General features: G+C 36.4%; 1 protein-coding gene across 1 annotated transcript in view; it reads left to right on the top strand.

Moving 5' to 3' along the window:
* The first annotated feature begins 321 nt into the window (after nt 1-321).
* twin (CCR4-NOT transcription complex subunit 6-like twin) overlaps nt 322-6,000 on the top strand; it is a 350,187-nt gene continuing 344,508 nt past the window's right edge. Inside the window, exon 1 of the mRNA XM_074136437.1 lies at nt 322-344. The gene's annotated coding sequence lies outside the window, so the exon portion shown is untranslated. The remainder of the gene's footprint in view (nt 345-6,000) is intronic.

Here is a 6,000-nt window from a genome sequence, read left to right as displayed (position 1 = left end):
TAAGAACCTAGAGAGCGGAGTGACACTTACCGAATCGGCGGAAACAGTGTGGGCTCTTCCTAAGGACTCACAGAAAGGGTATACCGAATCTGATCGCTAAGAGTTAATTGTGGGGGGAACAATGGAAATATATTTTCGCCTTGGGTCGGATCCGACCCGCATCTTGTGGTTTGAGGGTTAATATTCAAATGAAATATAAAATAAAAACTTAGCCTTTCTAAATAGTTCCCGTTTTCTGCTTAGTCTTTAATTGTTAAATGTATGAAATTTGTGGGTTACAATAATAATAACTGTTATTTTTGTTGCAGGTAGGTGAATTTATGCTAAAATTCATGAGTGTTGAGGTAAGACTAACTTATTAGTGGTACACACAGTTGTAAATTAAATTAATATAATGATTGTTTCATAATGCAATTATTACTTATTCTTAGTTTTATTCCAGAATTCCGCTCACATTTTATGAAGTAGATTTCTGTGAAAATAGTCGTGTGAGTCTTAGATCTAATGTTCGATTTATTAATTTTAGGTTTAGCTATGCGGGTAATATCCGTTTTTGAGATCTCTGTGGCCAAAAAAGAGGAATTAGCAATTAAAATTCTACAATTTTGGGAACTTATTAGTTTTTCACGGAATATCTTTCACTTTTTTTGGGGGGGGGGAGATTCTTTGAAAATGGGTCCCCCTACTAAGATTGTCTCTATTCTACGTTAATACATCATTGTGCTCAGCACAATACTTTTAAGGCAACTTCTAGGCTAAGGTTGACCAAGTTTTCCTTTTAAATATCATTTCGGTTCAGGCATTGCGCTGTTATCTGTCATTTCGTTGTAATGTTTTACAAAATAGAGTTTACAAAAATTTACAATTTAAAGAACTTCGAAAATTGTAAAAAAATAAATTAAATTTGTGTGTTCGACCCCTCCTTTGGTTTTTTTAGTTAAACCGCAAAATCATTACCGTTTTGCTGATTAATTTTAACCACAAAGTTATTAATAAAACTGGTGGAATTTAACCAAAGGAAAAATCATTGCAAATTTCCAGCGCAGTAAATCTAAATTAACGTTTAGTTAGAGGAGTATAATTGATTATTATTAGTTATGCTATTTTTTTTAAAATCTGAATTAGGTACAGTCAAGTTGACCATTATACTAAACTTTGCATGTTTCTCAGTTTCTCTTTGCCCAAAGGAAAAGCGAGCCAGCTGTTATTATGAACAGTCACGTTTGCTCGTATTGCGAATACATGTATTTATATCAAAATGAAAATTTTCTTTCCTGTTTATTATTTAATCTTAATATTTAAGCAATTCGTGTTGAGTCTTTTATACATTTTTTTTTTTTTTTTTTTTTTTTTTTATCTTTTATTTGAAATTTACACCTGCACTCGTACAGTACAATAAGTAAATATGCTGGGCGAACAATAAAAATGGCGTGGCAATCATGAATGATGATCATCCAGTGATGACCATCATTAGTCTACCAGTTGGTCACGGGGCCAACGGCGCCTCAGCCGTCTTTGGGGGTTGGAGGGAAGTGTGGTTGAGAATAGGTTTGCAGCTAAAGGATTAGGGTGAAATGATAGTTTTTGGTGGAATGTGTTGTAGCGGGTTTTGGCAAGTTCTGGTATAAATGGAATGTTGAGGTCTGTGTGTATGGAGTGGTTACTGACATAAAAGGGAGCGTTTACAATGCGGCGGAGTATTTTAGATTGGAGTGTTTGTAATCTGTTGATGTTAGATCGTTTAGCTGTCCCGTAAAGTTCAGGTCCGTAAGTCCATATTGGAGCAAGAAGGGAAGTGTACAGTCGACGCTTGTTCTGTAGTGTTAGTTTTGAGCGTTTGTCCAGTAGTCTAGCAAGGAGTTTGTATCGTTTGTGTAATTCAGCCCGTTTAAGTCTCGTATGAGGGTTCCAAGTTAGTCTTTTGTCTAGGTACAGTCCAAGGTACCGCACATGGTCGGCTGGTGGGATAGGAGTGTTATATAAGAAGACAGGTCCAAGAGTTGTTCGTTTGAGTGTGAAGACTTTGTGTTTGGATTTGTTTGGGTTGATTTTTATTCGCCATTTTTGTAGCCAGGGTTCTAGTGAGTGAAGGTGAGATTGTAGAGAGCGGATAGCGAAGACAGGATCAGTATGTGTGGAGAGAATGGCAGTGTCGTCAGCGAAGGTGTATATGGAGGTGTTGGGATTTGAAGGTAAGTCGGCTGTAAAGATTGTGTAGAGAAGAGGAGCTAAGACGCTACCTTGTGGTACACCAGCAAGGACAGGAAAAATAGATGATCGAGAAGAGCCTTGAGTTACTAGGAAGAATCGGTCAGAGAGATAGGATTTGAGTATAAGATAGTATGTGCTTGGTAGAATACCCTTAAGCTTCCATAGCAAACCCTTGTGCCATACTCGGTCAAAGGCCTGTGAGACATCCAAGAATACTCCAGCGCAGAAATGTTTAAGCTCCAGTGATGTAGCGATGGTGTCCTCAACGCGATGGGCCTGCTGGATTGTAGAGTGGCAACTGCGAAAACCAAATTGATGATTTGGGATAATTTCAAGGCCATCAAAACTTTCTTGAAGGCGTGGTAGGAGGAGTCTCTCAAAAATTTTGCCTAGAATCGAAAGGAGGCTGATAGGGCGGTAAGAGGAAGGTAGATGCGTGGGTTTTGAAGGTTTAGGTATCATACAGATGGTGGAGAATTTCCAAAGAATAGGATAATAGGTAGTTCTCAGTATTGAATTGTAGATGGTTGTAAGGAGGACTATTGCTTTTCTAGGAAGCATTTATACATTTAAATAAGAAAAACCTACTGCAGTATTTTCTGTAATATAAGTTTGTTCTATTTCGGTACAATTTATTGTAATTATAGACATTGTAATTATTTCTTTTTATTGAGAGTTTAAAAAAAAAGTCTCCTGTATTCAATTTTAGGTTTAAATATTTTTGTATCTGTTTATAGTACATAGAGGTATATAATTATCTGTACTTGTTTAAACCGGACATTGTCATAATTCAGTCACGGAATTGCGTAGACCTTTAAATTGCGATTCGTTGAAATGATGATTTTGATTTAAACGCGCTAGATCATTGTTTGTCTGTTAGAATGGATTTGAAGAAAGGTTGGCCAGAAGGTAGATAGATCTATTGCGGCATCCTCTTCTAATTGAGAGCACTTGTGACAGTCCTGTCTGATTAACTAGTCTGATGGGAAGGCTCCTACGCAATGCATGAAGGCGTTAATTTTTCTTCTCCGAAGAGCCGAACTCTGAGCTAAGATTAAGATTAGATTATCGGGACGGGACCTATGCCCCACGGCACCGCAGCCACTAGAGGCTTATTGTGCCTTCCCCTTTTGGGTCTAGTAGTTGAAACCTCCCCTTCTAAAAAGGTTGAGGACTTCTCCTATCAGTTCCTTTTGCACCACTATCTCCTTTGGCCTCAAAGTTCCAAAGATATCGTAGCGCAGTCTTTCGATTGCAACACAATCGAACAGCAAGTAATAGGCCGTTTTCTCCTCTTCCTGACACAATCTGCACAACAGTTCCGAGCTGATAAGCCCCCACCATGTACAGATGTTTTCCTGAAACTACAATGCCCCGGTGAATAGGCCCTGTAATCAGAGTAATCTGATTTCTGCTCAAACACAAGAACTCTTTGGCACTTTGCTTACCATGTCAATGGCCATACCATGTTAAATACACCGGTTCTCGTCCGACCCTGAGTCAAACTATACATTCAGCATATCACAAAACATGCAGCGATCTATCATCTTCTTCCTGACTGAACTAGCACAAACTGTTCTCTATCAGGATCATGGGTTTATTTTAGTCCTTGCTGCAAAATAAAATAAAACATATCGCATTAAGTTTAATCGTGTGAAATAAACATTTTTTCCGGCGTCTGGCCACTGTTTTCTCTCCACCAATTTTTCGATAACTTCTCTAATGAATACACTGTCTAGGCTAGAGAAGTAGTCCTGGACCAAACTATCTGCCCACATTATTGCTTCTTAAATCCAAATCCCGGGTACCTAGGCAATTATTTGGGCTACTACATTCTCGTTACGTTTTCCTGCACAGAACTAGGCTAGGCCTAGGCTAGTCTATCTAGGGCCTTGATAGCCTGCGAGAATGGCTATCTGCCTGACAAGATGTTAATTCAGGTACTAATTTTCGGCAGCACAAAGTGAGATATAACTAGATCTGTTATTTATTTATTTTATTGAAAAATATTTCCCGTAACATTTGAATTAAGCGAGTTATTGCGGAAAAGCGAAATTAGTTTCCCTTATCGTGTTGTATTCATTATGTTGTACGGTTCCATTGTTTATATTATTGATCAGGAATTTAAAACGTGGACAAAACATCAGTCAATAATATCAATCATGCAGTTTTCCCTGGTGTTTAAAGGTTTTCTCCGATTTTAAACTTTTTCTCGAAGAATATTTATTTTTGTGAGAAGCTATTGACATTACGAATTTCTTCAATATTTAATATTGAAGCCATCAATTAAAAATATCTAGATTCAAAAGTATTTAATTAGTAAATTGCAAAAGACTACAAACAATATGAATACAAACCAGATTTGATATTCATCTTATAACTTTTGTTTATTAATACAATTTATATTAACTAAATGTTGCTGCCTGTTTGAAACATATGTGGTAACTGAATACACAAATCAAATCACTGCTCCGTGTGGTTTAAATGTAATAAGTAATTTCAAACATAATTCACCTTCTCATCCAGTTTGTTATGTATTCAGTAAAATCAGTAGCACTGACTATGGTAAACAAGTTGTCTAAATTACAATATACGCTTTACTCTTTAATTATAAATGCTTGCGCTTAGTTATAAATGCTGAAAGTTATTCTCCTGAGGAGTAGACAAACACAAAATCTGTTGGAATCGTCTTCGTTTCTGGTTAATTCCTTTACGGCATAATGATTTCGAATTATGTCGCTTTTAAAGGAGTTGGCAGTTAAAATTTCTTGTTCACATTATTGTTAATTTCTAATTTATATAAATAATGTTCAGTTTGTATAAGATGCCACCATCCTCTGCGTTCTAATGCTGAAGATTTTGTTCTCCATGACATTGTAAAGACATCCTAAAACTTCATCGTCGCTCACAATATTTCATAATTTTGTATACTTATTTGTCCTTACATCTGATAAGTGAAGATCTTTGAGATCGTGTAGAATTTTACTAGTTAAGGGCTTGTTTTAAGACACCGTGAAAGATTTCAATTCTATCTACTTAAGTTAAAGAAAATGATTGGCGTACGAAAATCATTTAAGGAATGGAGTGTTATCAAACTGTACAAGGCTCTAATACCAAAACGACTTAATCTCTATGAATTAAGTCTGGCCTAATGATTGAACTTTGGGAACAGAAAATAAGGAAATTGGAGTGAATCTGTTGATGGTTTTCTTATTTTTCCCTTCTTTGTAAACCACTACTTCCAAAAGCAGACGACCTGATGTGTAAGAAGTAAGTTTGACCTAATGATTGAACTTTGGGAACAGAAAATAAGAAAATTGGAGTGAATCTGTTGATGGTTTTCTTATTTTTCCCTTCTTTGTAAACCACTACTTCCAAAAGCAGACGACCTGATGTGTAAGAAGTAAGTTTGACCTAATGATTGAACTTTGGGAACAGAAAATAAGGAAATTGGAGTGAGTCTGTTGATGGTTTTCTTATTTTTCCCTTCTTTGTAAACCACTACTTCCAAAAGCAGACGACCTGATGTGTAAGAAGTAAGTTTGACCTAATGATTGAACTTTGGGAACAGAAAATAAGAAAATTGGAGTGAATCTGTTGATGGTTTTCTTATTTTTCCCTTCTTTGTAAACCACTACTTCCAAAAGCAGACGACTTGATGTGAAAGAAGTAAGTTTGACCTAATAATTGAACTTTGGGAACAGAAAATAAGAAAATTGGAGTGAATCTGTTGATGGTTTTCTTATTTTTCCCTTCTTTGTAAACCACTACTTCCAAAAGCAGACGACC

Source organism: Rhodnius prolixus, unplaced genomic scaffold, assembly GCF_049639745.1.
Source record: "Rhodnius prolixus isolate KJV_2025 unplaced genomic scaffold, Rpr scaffold_5, whole genome shotgun sequence".
NCBI classification, from domain to species: Eukaryota; Metazoa; Arthropoda; class Insecta; order Hemiptera; family Reduviidae; genus Rhodnius; species Rhodnius prolixus.
Note: the sequence above shows the minus strand (reverse complement) of the source record. Positions and strands in the feature narration are given on the sequence as shown.